General features: G+C 43.9%; 1 long non-coding RNA gene across 1 annotated transcript; it reads left to right on the forward strand.

The window, feature by feature from the left end:
* The first annotated feature begins 6,136 nt into the window (after nt 1–6,136).
* LOC148442465 (uncharacterized) lies at nt 6,137–15,408 on the forward strand. The gene is made up of 4 exons (XR_015875801.1): nt 6,137–6,215; nt 9,739–9,802; nt 12,184–12,247; nt 15,295–15,408. It is a non-coding gene; the product is annotated as an uncharacterized LOC148442465 (long non-coding RNA).
* The last annotated feature ends 2,857 nt before the right edge of the window (nt 15,409–18,265 follow it).

The following is an 18,265-nucleotide window of genomic DNA, read 5'->3' on the forward strand; positions in this document are numbered from 1 at the left end:
ATTCAAGTAAAATCAGGAGGCTGTTACAAATGTATGGGTTACACAACCTGTAGCTTCCTTATTGCTACAAAATTCTTTTGTCATCCACATTCGGGGTCAAAATTCTTTATCCGTTACCCTCTTACATGTAGTAGTACCTATGTGATATACCTCATTAAATGTCCATGTGGGCTATATTACATAGGCAAAACCATCAGAACCTTTAAAGAACGGATGTGCCAACACAGATCTGCGATAAGAGCTGCATTAAACAAAAAAGATGTCGATCAACCAGTGGCTAGACACTTTGTTGCTGCTAAGCACAATCTGTCGTCATTGAGATATATAATTATAGATCATGTGCCGGAGGACCTACGTGGTGGAGATCGAGGACAATCATTGTTACGTCTAGAGACACAATGGATCCACAGATTAGATACCGTTAGACCTAGAGGACTGAATGACCAATTGCCATATAGTGTTTTTCTTTAATGATTTACACTTGTTTTGATCTTGATTTTTGATCCTTCCATTTAACTTTGTTTATTTAGTTGAGGGTATTTTCCATCAGTTCTAGCGATAGATGGTATATGTACTATTATTTTTGTTTGTTATTTTCCTTGTGGGTTATGTATATTACTTCTCTGCCTTTGTTTACATATTTTGTGCACTTTGTTTACTATCTCCTAGGTGACCGCTTCAATTACCAACTACCTGGGTTCATACTCACGTTTCTATGGTGACGCACGGACGTCTGGCGCTGACAGCGTGGGTGCGGATGTGACGTCAGACCCGGAAGCGGCGGGGGTCCCGGAGTGGCTTTAGCGGCACTTGATTTTACTTCTTCACTTGGTGAGGGGCTATATAGGTGAGTCTGCTTTATATGTGTATTTATCTTTGTACATCCTGATGACGGATTAAATTCTGAAACGTTGATGACGTAAACCAGTGCTAATGCCTTATTATTGATGACAAGACCGCTGAGTGCCGCTACATAGAGACATATACTTTACCCTGAGAGTTTGAGCACCACGGCAGCTGTATATCCAGCAAATTTTGGAGTGCCTGCTATTGTGCTTTTGATATATATATATATATATATATATATATATATATAAAAATGCACATATATCCATAGATATATATCCCCCCAAAAATACACACACACACACACACACATTATATATATATATATATATATATATATATATATATATATATAAATGCACAAGAATGGCAGCACTCTGTGGAGGTCAAGGAAATAACCTCAGCACAAAGCTTAATAATGGTAAAATTATGCATTGTGCTGTGGTCTTTTCCTTGAAGTCCATGGAGTGCTGCGCTTCTGTGTTTGATTAAAGGATGTGCACCCTTGCCATTAATATTTTGTGGCACCGGCCTCTGTCCGTATTATATATATATATGCCATTGTGATATTTTTGGCGTCCACGTATAAACACTTAGGCCCCCATTTATCGACAATGGTAAACACCAGCGCAATTTTTCGTTTAATATCACTATGATACAAACTAAAAATGTACTGGTACTTAAACCCCCGGGAGAGGTCCTCCTCCTTTACAATGTCCTCCCCTGGGCTGCTGGCTGCCTATTGCTGCCAGCGACAGGGCTCTGGCGCAATGGTCCATCTGGGCATGTACATAACACATGGAGCCGGCAGTGCCTGGAAGGCTTTGCTGAAGCCGGAAAGGCATTGCTGGTTCTCCATAGCCAGCAATGAGGTCCCACTGATATAGGCGGCTGTGGGAAGATTAGCTTCCCGCAGACGCCTTGTGGGCATTTCTAACCGGTCGTAACCATTACGACCATGTCAGTTAAAGCTCAGCTTGGTGTGGTCGCAACTGTTGCGACCATGCCAGGCAAGTGGTTAAACACACACATATAGGTGCACACATGCACACACACTCTGCATAGTGTGCAGACTCTGCATAAAGTTTTGATGACATAACAATAGGCAGACATGGAAAGGAATGTGGCTACATAGTGGTATAAGGCAAAGTAAAATTTAAAGTCAGAATAATCAAAGCAGGATATAGACATACTTACCTGCTTTTCATCTTTCCTCCCTGGGAGTAGCCCAGGGGGGAGAAGCAGATGGGCGGCTATTGGGGGCGGGGCCTGATGGTTTGCACAATCAAGCCCCCCCCCTCACTGTAAATTGCTGCGAATAGCACATAGCTAAAGAGGGAACGGGGCCAAATGATGCGATTCTTGTAGAATTGCGTCATTAAGCCCCGACCCCTGATCTCTGTTACAATTCTCTCCATTCTGCCCACTTCACTAGGAAGTGGTCAGGAATGTGGGAGAAGTGCAAAATCAGGAGAGTACATAATACATAATACTAGGCTTACCATACTATCCCTTTACACCGGGACACATGTGACTTACACAGGTTCTGTGGCTGAGTAACACATGATGAGGTACAGGCTTGAAGCCAGCCACCCACAGCACCTGTGTAATTCATTAGTGTCCCAGTATAAAGGGATAGTATGGTAATCCTACATAATGCACAAATCATATAAGGACATACTTGCCGACTATCTGGCTGCTCTTTCCAGGAGGGAGCAGCCAGATCGGCAGAACAGGGGGCGTGGCCGGCAAAAGGGGCCGTGGCCGGGCGGGCTGAGGGCAGTTTGCGGGTGTGACAGGGGGCGGGGCCACACAATTGTGTCATTTTGGCCCCGCCCCGCTACACAATGCCGAAAAAACAGGCATTGTGAAGTAGGTGGCGGGGCCAAAATGACGCGAATCGCGTCAGCGCCCCCCCCGCTGCGGGGGTTTAACAGGTACTGGCAGGGGGGAAACGGGGGATTGGTGGCAGGCGGGAGGCTTGCCTGCCTTTCCGGGGGGGCGGGAGCTGCACCCGTTTATAGGGAGGCTCCCGCCCGAATCGGGAGGGTAGGCAACCCTGTATAAGGAGAACGTGTCTAGTACCCGACGGCACCATTCGGGTTCTCGGAGCCGGAGGCCAAAGAGGGATATAAGAGGCACATAATAAAAGATGGGCCAGTTTATACAATGACCTCGCCAGTGCAGAATCTAAGTAGAATAACCACCTACCAAGACACACATGTAGGCCTGCCATAATATCCCTTTAATCCAGGACATTTAGGATTTATACAGGTTCTGTGGCTGATTATAACCAGGTGAAATGCAGACTTGAATTTAGCCAGCCACAGAAAATCATAGGTGTCCTGGATTAAAGGGATATTATGACCACCCTATATATATGTCACTTATAATGATAAAATGTTATTTTTCCCTGCAGATTGTCTGTAATTAGGACCCAGCCACTTCCTAGCTGTCACTATGACATCACAGGACGCAGCATAATGGAGCTGGTGCTTAGGGAGATGTCACAGACTGTTAGAGCCGTCTTTTGGTGGTTCGTTGAGAGGAGTAAGACTTATTACTAGATTGTCGTGTTTATACACAAACTTACAGTAATTAGTGATGATTACAGACGGTTATGGAGCAGAGATTCCGACAACAACATGTAAGTAGGGACCAGTCTTTTATTTACTTGTTTCCTAAGTAGAAATAGATCATATGATTTGATGAAATAGAGACAAAGGGGCCTATTCATCATACCTTAAAAATCGATGGAGGTAATTAGGTTTAGAACTCGCATGGAGTTCTACCTATTTACCGGAGGAATTCATCATTCCTCCTCCCCATCAGTATCTATTCCGAAAAGCTGTCATTTTTGTGATGACAGCTTTTCGGGAAATAGATACTTTTCCCTGTCTGCTCTAACTTACCGCAGCTGGAAACAGTGCTGTGCATGTGCTGTTACATTCGTAAACCCAGCGCATGCGCAGCACTACCTACAGCGGCGGTAATTTTGTGTGCCCCCCCCGCCCCGCACTTACCTGGTCTGTCACATGGTCTCCCAGCAGACCACAGTACTGTTTAGAAAAAAAAAAAAACGTTTTTTTTTTTTTTTCTAAACTTTATTGTGTTCTGCCGGGAGAACACAGTGTGCGAGCAACCACCGGAACCAGAGGAGGGACCAGAGCGCGCCGGAGGGAGCTGCGGGGGACCTGCCCACGCTGACACAGGTAAGTCTCACGTGCTATTCGTAACCTCACAGTGGCGGATAGTACCACCATCAAATTCCGAAAATACATAATTTTCGGAATTTGATGAATACCATAATTTCCATATCCCCATGCTAATGTATGGGGAGTGTGGAAATTAACACAGGGGGACTTAGCACAGGAGATAACACTTATATCTCCTTGCTAAGTGTCATCATGAATACTAAAATAACGTTATTTAAGGAAAATGTCCTTAAAAACGTTATTTTAGTGTTGATGAATAGGCCCCAAAGACACATTTATATCTCAGCAGGTATCAGGCCACAAAGTACATAATACACAGCACACTATACAGTACAACACCCTACGCAGCACTACAGTAATACACTGTAAGTATATTGGGGGAGCATAGAATTGAGGTGCTGTATAATTATCAGGGTGCCAGCTCGCCTGTGTCTAGGGGTTAGTTATATGGTAATAATACAATAAATAACCCCACAGAGTCACACACATGGCAGATATACATGCAGATGAGCGGTTTCTTTGCTCTGCGCATGCGTCCAGAGTGGGTGTGTACAGAGTGGCAGTACTGGCTGAGACGCAGAACTGTATTGGGCGTCCCTGTGTGGTAACTGGGAGGTGGGGAGTCAGACACATTTTGGAACAATTGCCACTTTGACGTAGGAGGTAGTGGAGCAATAGGAACCTAGGGACATGTGTGTGTGGGGGGGGTGGAAGACACCTCCTAAGCATATTCTTTAAAATACAATTTTAAACACATTTTTAATTAAATAGAAAATAAACAATTTGTGAACATTTAGTGTGAAAATCTTAGTGATGTGGTTGATGGAACGGTCCCTGTTCCCGGATAGCTGCGTCTGCTCAGTGCTGGTGACTGGAGAAGGAGCTGAGACTTCTCATCATCATAGGACTCTTCCTATGCAGCCACACTATGATTGGATGGGGATATGGAATATGTCACCTGGTTAGATGACTGTTGTGCAGACAGTATGATGACCGAAGCTACCCCCGGCACATGCATTTACCTTACAGGGTGCCTGGAGCATCCAAAGGACCCTGCAGCCTCTATAGAGCCACTGTCCTAAGGACGCTCTGGGTTGTATCTACTTCCTGGTGACTGGCACAGTGCGGTATGAAGCCCTGCTCCGGCATTGTGCCAGATGCCTACAGTGTTGTAGTGTAGAGCATGACAGGAGGCTACTAATTGTGCAGTGTATGTACTATTTATTATGTTTGCTATACAAGCGCAGGGACACATCCCCTCACACACTATACACCATTGGCCCGGGACAGCCTATAAGAAGCACAGGTGTACCCAGCCCAGACCACCTGGTGACTAACAATATAAATAGTGCTATCTGCAGAGTAGGAGCTCAGAGTGTCACTAGTGCCCGTATACCCTCATGGAGAGAGTCAGCGTGGTACATAATGTTGCCTGTAGGGCCTGTCTGAGAGTCGTTTCTATGCACAGAGCTGCTTGTGCAGTCCGCTATGCAGTGCGGAGTGCTGTAGTAGTGTCTGTACTGATGATTGATGCATGGGAAGCCGTGGCCGCACCTACTACCACTTAGCCAGCCGGATGCTGTCACACACCACTGCAATTATTGTTACCTGGCCCAGTCCATGGGAATTAGGGACAGGTGGCAACTGTGCACATGGGTGGGTTGTGTGTAGTAGATAGTGGCCTGGGTCTGGCTTTCTGCACCTGAGGAAGAGGGGGGTCCTGTGAAATGATACGCATCCTCCTATCATTGTTCTTTACTAAACCGGCTCTTGTTAGCATATAATAATCTTCATTCTGGCTTCTGGTGTGTAGCCTTATTGCCATATATGGGTGTGGGGTCTGGTTACCATGGATAGCCGGCCCAGGTCTCTAGCTCAGAGGCTGTGTATAGATTACATAGGTGCACCATGCTGTCTTATGTTACTTATTATTACCAATACTACTGACACAAGCAGCTCTGTTGTACCTAGAATTGTTCTATATATGTCATTGATATGTGTTTAACGTGGCTGTAAATGACCTGACATTTATACACCCAACCTGTATCTTTCTCACACAGCTGTCACTTATTTCCTCGATGTAGCGAGTATAGCCATGATCTTGCTCGCCTGCGTGATATCGGTGATTATTCTGGCCCTCGTTATCTACATCTGGTAAGTTCCATCATCTACTGATCATGTTACAGTTATTTACCTAGGTAACAGGAGTATTGTTACTATATTATTACCTAATATAACCGATGTGATGTGGGTGGCTGGTAGGCTAGTACTGTATGTCTCCAGTCTTTTCCAGGGCAGATGTGACATCATCTGAGGCTCCTTTCCTGTGATTGTCCCCTAATGTTACAGCGGATGGACGCTCATACTTACATTAGGCACAGTCGGCCTTTGCCCACAGGATCACTCCTGGTCTCTCATGAATTTATGAATTCTCCAAAAAACTGGATAAGACTTCTATAAAAGTAGACAGTGGGAGAATACAAATCAGGGCAGGGGCCAAAACGGGAGAAACGCCACTTGTCATGCTGCAGGCAGTGGAGATAACTACCCCCCACTGTGTGCCATAGTGGGGTACCACCGATCCCCCCTGACAAAATTGGGACAGTTGGGATGTATGCAATGGATGATATCTGTACAGAATTATGAAGGTGAAAACATGGACTTGGGCTCTTGGGAAACACAATAAATAAAAATAAACTGTTTAAAAATCGCTAAAAAAATATATTAAAAAATATTCAAATATTTTATAAGAATTGCAAATTGTAAGACATTCTTTCTGTAACTAATAGTGTATATTGCTAATTGCTTTCCTTCTGCTATTGCGATCCCTGGTAAAGGAGCTTCCTCCGGTAACAGCAGCGCTATCGCTGGCAGTAAACGCTTGGTAAATAGGGCAATTCCAAGTCACCATCACAAATGGGTCTTTTTGCCATGTAATAAATAGAGTACATAGGGCCTGATACAGTAAGGATTACTATTCCCATCGCAGCTGCAATTACGGACTCACTGCGAAGATATGCTAATGATTGCAATGCCATACACAACCTAACATAAGGACGCCCCCTTTACCTTACACACATCTGTAATACTTAGCAAGTCTGTGAGACCATCGGTAACATCGAGTACCATCACAGGGGAGTCTTCACGCACGGCCGATTGCGTGCGTAATGGAAGCTGAGATTGGTAATGAATCAGTGCCATGTAATAATACATAGTATAAATGTAATGTAAGCCTGTAAGATGGGAGAGATGAGTCACATGTTACACATAACTGAAGGTAAAGGATCAATCATTTCATTTTATGAGAAAGGTTCTTATTTTAAGCAACTATATTTCTAGGTTGTAAATAAAAAAAACAAAGGGCCTGATTCAGACCCACTCGCGAGCGGCTGTCCGCTCGCAAGTGGGTCGATGTTATGCACTGAGCATGCGCACGACGGAGGGAGCTCCGTCGTGCGCATGCGCCAGACGCGACGAGCGAAGGAAAGTCCTTCGCTCGTTGTGTCCGATCAAAGGGGGCGTGCTGTCAATGTTGATTGACAGCACGCCCCCTTTGGTGGGCGTGCCGGGGGCGTGCCTCCCTGACGGGGGCGTTCCCACGGGAACGCCTCCCGTCAGAAGCCGGCCCACTGACATCACTAGTGATGTCAGTGGGAGTGATTTTGGCTCTGATAGAGCCAAAATCACTCCGGAGCTTGCGGTTGAAAACCTCAACCGCAGGCTCCGGCTCGCAATTTCGATGGTCGCGATGGTCTCGACCATCGCGGCCATCACAAAGCACGCTCATATAGCCTGTGGGTGGTGACCCACAGCTATACGAGCGTCCAGGAGGACGCTCCATGAAAATGGAGCCCGGCCCTCATTCAGAGCGTGCGCTCTGCTCAGAGCGTACGGCTCTGAATGAGGGCCAAAGTTAGAAATAAAAGAGAAAATAAAAACCTCTGTTGCTCTTACTTTACTTACTGTAAGGTCAGAAGCCTCCGTTACATTTCAGCTGGTGCCTCCCACCTCACTGGCGTCCTGAGCTGTGTCTTTCCATCACTGCGGGAGAATATGCTAATAACATAGGGTATATGGTGATGGCACCTCAGGTGAGGAAGAGGCACCGCTGTACCTCCTATGTCAGACACTGATAATACAGATAAACTAGTCCTAACATATGACATTATGGTTATTCTGATACCCTAATATTAATACACTATAGTAATAAAGCCAGAAGAGTGAGAATAACTTGCATCCATCTTCTCCTGAGCTGTGCATTTGGCAGATGACAGTGCACTTGTCAGATGACACCTGTATTGCTGTGCTGTACTGCAATACCATATGTTGTGCCCTGTGACATTATGTGCCTCTATACACTGCTCTGTCACATCATACAGAATATGCTTTCTATATTCCGCTACTGAGCACTTTTAGGAGGAAACTGGAGGGAAAAGATAAAAAAGAGGTGGAGCTGGAGGAGGTGGTCGTGGTGACAGCAGGTAACATGAGCTAAATCACTATGTAATAATGAGTACTGGCCACAGGACCGACAGAACCAACTCTGCTCTCAGCAGTTCGTATTGCTGCTGCACCCGATGCTAATATATGCAAAGGCAGCAGGAGGCGTCTGTAGTAGAAAGAGCCTCCTGCCGGCTTCAGTGGTCGGCAGCTGTGTCTGAGGACGTAGCCATCGGATCACTTGCGTGAACATCGACCATCTGATTAACCCTCAGATTACTTGGGATGGCCACTGGTTTCATGATGCTGGGGCTGGAAGACGCAGAACCTGGCCTCTGCATACCTATAAATTGGGGGCGACACGTCCCCATTTTGTAAAACGTATTGGCGCCACACCCTACCCTTAACGGGCTGCAGCCTATCAGTCTGCGGCTTAGGGGGCACTACGATCTATCTCACATGACCTGTTCTGCACATGGGCAGTCCTCCAGCCATCGGAGAATGATTGCTCTATACATAGCTCGGATCATCCTGACTTAGCCCAACCCAGGTTGGGGAACACTCTGTATGGCAGCTCCAGGTGCAGAGCAGCGGTGGTGAATAGTACCCGCAGCAAGGACGAGGCGACCATTCAGTGCCGGGAGAGGCCCCTTACATGCATGCCTAAGAAGTCCCAATCTGGGAATTAGGAACGTTGGGTGATATGTATACACCAGCCTATCATCTTACTAGGAACCATAGTGATATCACTGATAAAGCAGGTTTACCAGGTGTATCACCAGGGGCATCATTTATAGACTTGCCATAATAGCCCTTTAATCCGGGATATCTATGATTTATACAGGTTCTGTGGCTGATTAAAACCAGGTGAAATGCAGGCTTGAATTTAGCCAGCCACAGACCCTGTGTAACTCATGAGTCCTGGATTAAAGCAATATTATGGCAAGACTAATCAATCAGGAACTTTATCCTATTCATTCCAAGGGAACTGATTTAAATGTGTTTTTATATTTATGTGTATTGTAGCATTGCATTACTGTGCAGAGTACATGTGCTTTTATATGGTGCTACAATGCAGGTATGAACATTGCCCTATATAAATGAGTGTAAATTCTCACTACTTGCGTGAGAAGGTATGAGCGTATGTCTGACCTCTGTGATATAGAGGGATAAAGCATTACTGTGTCATCTATCACACACATGTCACACTAACTAGCCTATGCGGTTACCATTGTAGGTGAGCAGGCTGCAGTTCAGGAGACCACTGTGGAGATGACCACGCCATGACCATGTTTCTACACGTATGTAGTGTTCCTCTATTCTCAGTCTGTGACCCAGGCACAATATTAATGTAACGTTCCCAACAATGAAGAACTTGCCAGATTTGTTGTCTGTCTAAGGCTGTTCTAACCCACTTTACATGGGTGTGGTATGATATGTCGGCATACACAAATGTCACCGTGGGCAAAATGTCAACATTTTACATATGGATACTCAGAATGTCGATATATTTAGGGATAGGGTTAAATATGCAAAAACTGTATAACAGTAAAATGTACTGTTGAAATGTAAAATGTCAATAGTTTGATTGCCATCATGTGCTTAATTATTGTACAAAATTTACATTATACTGCATTCCCAAGACTGTATTATATTTACTACAGTGCACTTTTGTGATCAATGTGGTATATTATCATGCATGCACTATCAGTATTTTCTATATATTTTTATAATGGGGCCCAGTCTATGCACTCTCTACTGTTTAGCCACGCCTCTGTGTTGGCTGGCCACACCCCCTCTGGTGGCTAACCATACTGTATTTTGATATTTGCAGTATGAATGTCTGTTTGGGCTTAGATAAGGTTATGTAGGTGTCTCCCTGGATTCCTTCTTGTAGTGCTGAATTTGGTGGTATAGGCAGGGCCATCTTAGCATATGGTCACACTGAGCAGCTGCCCAGGGCCCCATGGCACAGTGAGCTGGAGAAGAGAAGAGGGAGGTGAAGTCTATAATCCTCACTTTACATTTTGTTTTTTTATGTTTAAACATTGATCTGGTTGAAAGTAACAATAAATCTAAAGGTTTTATTTTTTTGACTGTTTACATCTTTATTCCTGTAAATTGGTGGGTAGGTGCCCCAATGCATTGCTTTGCCTAGGGCCTGCAATGCTAACAGCAGCCCTGGTATAGGGTGATATAAATTAGTGTAATAATCTTGGAATTGGGGGCCTGATTCAGCAGTGCACTTTAGTTAATTACACAAAGAAGAAATACAGGTGCACAACTCCAAATTAACTGATTATATATAAATAAATACATTTTGCAGTAAATACAATAGAGGTTTTTGGCATAATCATGGCCAAGGTTATGGGCCTACCCACCATATCCGGGTAACCTCTTGTCAGGTAGGTCCTTAACATACTAAGGCTCAAATCCAGAGTGCAGGACACCCCCAAACTAGCCCAGCCAATCCACCCCAAAGCACCGCTCTAATAAGAAAAGTGAAGTGTTAAGAGCAGCCGCTGGCCGCATATAAAGCATAAAAATAAAAAAGTGAAATGCTGTTTCTTTTATATATATATATATATATGTATTTCACTTTTTTATTTTTATGCTTTATATGTGGCCAGCGGCTGCTCTTAACACTTCACTTTTCTTATTAGAGCGGTGTTTTGGCTGGGCTAGTTTGGGGGTGTCCTGCACTCTGGATTTGAGCCTTAGTATGTTAGGGACCTGCCCGACAAGAGGTTACCCGGATATGGTGGGCAGGCCCATAACCTTGGCCAAGATTATGCCAAAAACCTCTATTGTATTTACTGCAAAATGTATTTATTTATATATAATCAGTTAATTTGCAGTTGTGCACCTGTATTTCTTCTTTGTGTATATATCAATGGTCTCCATAGGTAGCACCTCCAATTATATATATATATATATATATATATATATATATATATGTCCAGAATGTGCAGTCTGAGATCCATTTTCTTTGTAAACTAATTAGTGCATTGATTTGCACACCTGGGAAGCCTGAGCCACTTCCCACTCAGACTAGCACTTCTACTACATTGGTTACAGCATGGAGTCTGGCAATGTAATATGCACACCAGTCAGAGGCACAGTAATAGGTAAGTCCTGCTAATATTTAGACTGTGTAGTGCAGCTTTGGTTCATTTTTGGGGTGTGGGTCCCCCTAGATTGCTTTGCTGATCTGCTTCAGGGCACCGCAGTATAACACATTTTAATACCTCACTGTATGTTTCTTTTATATATATATATATATATATATATATATATATATATATATATATATATGTATGTATTTCACTTTTTTATTTTTATGCTTTATATGCGGCCAGCGGCTGCTCTTAACATTTCACTTTTCTTATTAGAGCGGTGCCTTGGGGTGGTTTGGCTGGGCTAGTTTGGGGGTGTCCTGCACTTTAGTTAATTACATGGCCCCTTATCAGTGGCTTTGTTACCTCCCAGAACAAGACCGGGTAATCCCAATGATTTATATTATGTTCAAGGTTTTCTGCCCATTTTCCTTGCAGATTTGTTTTGAAGACTTGTTACAATACAGATAGTCATGTCATCGCCAAAGGGGCCCGATATTACTGCTATGATAAGGTACCCCAGGGCATGGTCATTTATAACCAGGTCACCAATTTTGTCTTTGCAGATCTGAGAGCTCATCTAAATTTATAGATTATAGTCATCTGAAGAAGACCAGCATGGAGAGGCAGGTGAGTGTGTCTAAGGGATTGTATTTGTTCCAGATATTACAATGTGGTCTAGTTGCTGGAGGGGATTTGTTTAAATTAGGGTTGTCCATGGTATTTTCCCACCAAGAGTTTAGGTATGAGTGTGTCTGACCTCATTTACGAATTAGAGGCAACATGCGGCTGAGTAGTGACACAAAGGTGACAGACGAGAGAGCTGATATCGCATGATGCTTACACCGGTCTGTCAGAGAGCAAAAATGAATAATAATAAGAAGATCTGGAAGAGACATCTCCTCCCTTACATTCTATTACGGGGTCGTGGTTTGGACGCCGAGCGGAACCTTCTGCCACCCATCCTGACCATATTAATTACTTTAGGCAGGAGGGTTCTACTGCAGAAATGTCTCTCCAAATCCTCCATTATTGGAAATGGTTAAGACTGAGTTACTTTCAATAATATATTGCAGGGAAGTGCAGTCAGGGGAGGCAGATGTCATAAATATCTGCTTTGCATTGTTCAATCTCTAGTTAAATCAGTCGGGAGGCAGCGAGAGCGCTGCCTCCCATTGACAATACAAAAGCTTGGGACAGGGCCATGCCATGGGCTTTCAAAGCCCATTTAAAAATAGGGCAAAGCCCCAGAGGGGGGGACTAAATGTAAATTTTTTGGGATCCCAACTTTCCGAGGAATTCCAGCACTTGGCTGACTAGTTTAAGGGTGGTTAAAGTGATGGCAGGGTGACCCCACAGTGAGTGTACCCCCTGCTAGGCATTAGAGGTCCCAGCAAGCTTCTCCACATGCTGGTACTTAGAGAACCACAAGAACCAACATGCAGGGCTTTAAGGGCCCGCTGGTACCATTAGTTCAACTGCAAAATAAATATTAACATAAACGCAGGACACGGACACTGAAGGTTTTATTATTTATGCACTCACACATATGCACCCACAATGCCTGTAGCCATTCGCATCCTCCTGTCCATGTAGCATCGATGTAATCTGTAAAAAAACAATTCCATACTCACCTATTCCTGCTGTAATTACGTCGTCTTCAGTCCAAGTAGACATCCAAGGGGTTAACAAAAATAAATGTGTTTACATATACAGTTCCTCCATACGAATGAGCGGGACCTGTGTGACTCCTGTCATTAGAGAAGCCGGCAGCCAATCAGTGGGTGCTTCCATAGGAGCTGCCCGCTTATTGGCTATGAGCGCGCATGCTGTCTGTCACACTTTCCCCCATGGAGATAAATGGTGGGAAAGTGCCATTGGTGGGAACCGCTACATTGTATCCTATGGTGGGAACCGCTACATTGTATCCTATGATGGGAACCGCAAGGTTCACCTCTATTGAAACCTCTGGGGTCCTAGAACATGTGATCTCTAATCAGGGGCATATTGAGAGGAGAGGGCCCATGTGCAGTCTACGTCTGGGGTCCCCTCCTCTACCCGGCTGCCGGCAGCGCCCTGAGCGCAGCAGAAGACTCCCGGCACTGATCTGTGCCAGCGTCTACCATGCATGTGCAGGTCACCAGGGAAATGGCGTGGCAGCTATTGTCCCAGCGATTTCCCTACTCGCGCAAAATGATGGGAAAATAGCTGGGACGGGCATTTTCCAGGTGATTTATTCAGCGCTGCTACTGCCGATGCAGGAATCCAGAGAGGTATTGAAGAAATGGGTACAGGGTGTGTGATGTGGGCCAGTCTATACTGCACACACTGCACCCATTATAGATATGCCCCTGACAATAATATGAGCCATACTGTCCATGGTGTGATATCACAACGTATACATGATAAATCTTTACTGATATAGTAGTGCAATCTCAGTCTATGTGGTATCGCAGGGATTATTATACATTGTTAGGATGTTCTTACGATGGGTTGATAAATGTGATGAGGGGAGATCTGTGGGCGGAGTGTTCTTAGGTAATTAGGCAACGTGCTGCCAAATAATGTTCCAATAATAGGGAATAACAGTCTGATATGCCGTTCTTAATAGTCCCAATGTTGTCCGTTCTGATGAGGTGCCCTCTCCTACTCCATAAGTGTATCGTCTCTCCACCTCAAATTAACATAGTGCACAGCGACTACCAGACGCTATATTACAAACTCTTACTAGGTAAGAGGAATGCTACTCACCGGGCTACTGTCCGTGCTGTTTGGTGGTCCTGAGCTGTGCAATCTCTGCAAGATGTGTGTGTGAGGGAGTGCGGTACCTTAATATACATGAGAATGCAACTGGTTATAGTACAATTCCATTTATTGTCAGCAGATATACTGTTACAGACCAGTCATATAGTACCAGCTATAGAAACGATTCCAATCTATGCCATGCACTGGCTGATAACTCACATAATGACCCAACGCGTTTCATCCCATCCAGGGACTTTTTCAAGGGTTACAGCTATGTTACAGCCGCTTATGTAATACACATCTATCATGTAGTAAGTATTAGACGTGGGAAAGGGCTACAGCTATGTTACAGCCGCTTATGTAATACACATCTATCATGTAGTAAGTATTAGACGTGGGAAAGGGCTACAGCTATGTTACAGCCGCTTATGTAATACACATCTATCATGTAGTAAGTGTTAGATGTGGGAAAGGGCTACAGCCATGTTACAGCCGCTTATGTAATACACATCTATCATGTAGTAAGTGTTAGACGTGGGAAAGGGCTACTGCCATGTTACAGCCGCTTATGTAATACACATCTATCAAGTAGTAAGTGTTAGACGTGGGAAAGGGCTACAGCCATGTTATAGCCGCTTATGTAATACACATCTATCATGTAGTGTTAGACGTGAGAAAGGGCTACAGCCATGTTACAGCCGCTTATGTAATACACATCTATCATGTAGTAAGTGTTAGACGTGGGAAAGGGTTACTGCTATGTTATAGCCACTTATGTAATACACATCTATCATGTAGTAAGTGTTAGATGTGGGAAAGGATGTGGGAAAGGGCTACAGCCATGTTATAGCCACTTATGTAATACACATCTATCATGTAGTAGACGTGGGAAAATACTAACATTGTTTTCTTGATCAATCTAATTCTCATAGATCAACCGGCAGCAACACCAACATATTTTGCTAAATTATTTTAATTACATCAAGACGCTGTACACCAATCCCACTGCATTACCTCCAATGATGATGACACTAAGCCCCTGACCAACTTCTTACCACCTCCAGTGCGGGATGCACTAAAAACCGCAGATAATATGTGGGGGCTAATGGCACCATATGCAGCTTTTTACAAAAGAAAAAAAAAAATGTATCCCTTGTATACAGCAAGTCTCTCTGACCGCTGAGTCACCAGCGGTAATACAACCCACATGCGAAGAGGATTCGTTGTCAGCTAGCAGAACTGCGGCTGTGCAAGGACGTAGGTTATAACATGCCCAGTAAAGACTTTCAGATGCCAAGCACTCAGGCGCCTGATCCCCTGTGAGATGGTTGGACCGTTCTCTGAGGTCTGAGGTAAATGCTGAATATATAATCAATTATAAGAATTAATTTAATATAGTTTTGGTTTTTATGTTTGCCCAAATTTTTTATCACAGATTTGGTGCCTTGATATTATAGCTGTGATAATCCTGATCTGTGTGTGATTGCAGTGCCCGTCATGCAAGTGGGCAGTTATGGTTGCTATACACGGCCATTTTGTATGATAGATGTGTTTGATGTTCCAGACGGGCTCTCTGTTTGCTTTTTTCAATGTGAATGTTATTGATTGGCCTTTCCATTTTTTGCTTGTATTTTAGTAATACATTTTGCTAGATAATAAGGGCGTGATGCATGATGCATCATGTAGATGGCGTTATCTACTGCTAACAAGCCCCCGGGTGCTTCACATTCTGGGACATGGTGCATCTGATAAATGCGCTATAACCCTCATTTTCCAGGATTCTACACATTAATTACTCAGCTGTATCCCGCCAGTGTAAGATATGGCTATTATTAGTACAAGGTATAATGTTTAACATACTGCAAATTGAAATACAATCTGCTCTTCAGAGCAGTGACCACCAGGTGGCACATGTGTCCTATGTGTACTAATCCAAGAGGTCTTTTTAAATAATAATAGATATATGCAACATAACTCACCGTCCTTTCTCCACGAGTATTAATATATCTTTATTTTCTGAATTTTCGGTACTGGGCGATACAGCTAGGGTCAAGAGAGTAAACTAAAATCACTATATATAGAAGACATATTTCAGTACACTTTCCATTAACTTAAATACTGTATATAATTGAATAATATATTTAACAGGTACCACCACTTATACATGTTATATTGTGGTCTCTAACATTGTGGTTTGTTTGGTAGATGATAGGTTCCCCAGCAGACTTGTACTGGGGACCTATGGGCGCTTGGGGGGAGTGAGTTCCAGACTCATCTCACAAATGTGTGTTAGCTGGTAATCAGTTACACCCATACAGAAGCACATGCACAGTAACCTCTGAACTCCGGCTATCATTGGTGAAGACAGTAGAAATCTGCCTTTATAAGTAATAACATTCACTGAGCTCTTGGAGACTGCACAGATTGACTGTGTCCTCTGCCGCACCTTCCTCCTCAGGGAAGATGAAAAGGTGACATTTCTGTATCAGACAGAAACCATCCATCCACTGATCTGGCTTCAGCAATGCTTGGTAGCACATCCTCCCCACCCGCTGGAATTTGTACCCCAAAACACAGTGACAGCTGATTGGGGTGAACCACTGCAAGGAGATGAGCATTTTCTGTCAGGGGCCCAGCACAAAGATCCCAGGTATAGATGTAAATTATAGCTATAATAAACCCCCTCACCTTCCCTATGGCGCTTGTCCAGGTTTGGAGTGTTTTGGGGGCATCAGTTCCAAACTGGTGCACTTTTTACGAAGCTAAGAAAATCCCATATGTGAAGCGAAACCTAAAACATAGGACACATGTACACACCAATGGGTACAGAGAAACGCGTTAGCCTTGTGCTTTCCATTGAGCGTGACAATTTACTTTCATTTGGCTGTGCTAACCATTTCACTGCTGGACTATTGGATCTGCCTTCTACAAACACCTTCCGGCTCCACGAAGGTCCTAAAATACAGGTTCTCCTACCTGGGGATTCTCCAACAGCTACACAGGACTGCACAGAGTGGCAATCTCCAGACCCCATGGATTAGTGGCACTGGTAATTACTATCCCCAATTGTGTAAAAGGCATACAGAGCTGTCTTAGCATCAATACACAGTCTCTCAGCTCTTTGGACTTTATGTCAATATGCTGCTATACCTATACCCCTAGTAACCCCTTATTTAGGGTGTCATACCATTCCTACTGATATGGTCGTATTTTATTTGTTTATATTTCTGTTTTTGGTCTAATTTATTGAACGATTATAGTAAAACATTTTATTACCACATATTCTTACAAAGATCTTAATCAGTTATCTTGGGCACATATTGCACAGTATTGTGCTGTTATTGTTTTTGCATAGTGCGTAAAGCTGACTGCTGGCATTTGTCTATTGGAGTCAATGTCTATTTCCTTAAAAGGTCACTGACGCCTAAGCTGGAAGAAGTAAATAACAGTTCCCTACTCGTCGTAACTATGGTTTTCCCACTGCTGTAGGATAAAGAATCCTAAACAAATTAAGCCAAGAATTACAGTAAATTTTAAAAACATACTAATAATCCATAACAATGATAACAATGCGACACCTACAGGCTATGAGGAGGTACTGCATTTAGTGAATTAAACTGTCGTATAGTAAACCAAAGATTCCTAATCTCAGTCATCTAAGTACTCTTAAAGGCTCATACGCACTGGACGATATGCTCCATGAGTGACATTGTCCAGTGTTTCCCATGCAGTTTCGGGCTCAATGTCGTTAACGATATCGTTCAGTGCCGGCACCCTCCCTCATCCCTGTACTTGCAGAACCTGACAATATCGTGAGGTTGCCCTGCAAGCACAGACGATGAAAGATATAGTCAATGACCCGCGGGAGCACGCATCGTTGGTTGGTTACTGCATACACACTGA

The sequence above is a fragment of the Taudactylus pleione genome, unplaced genomic scaffold (assembly GCF_031769625.1).
Source record: "Taudactylus pleione unplaced genomic scaffold, aTauple2 ptg001497l, whole genome shotgun sequence".
NCBI lineage: Eukaryota > Metazoa > Chordata > Amphibia > Anura > Myobatrachidae > Taudactylus > Taudactylus pleione.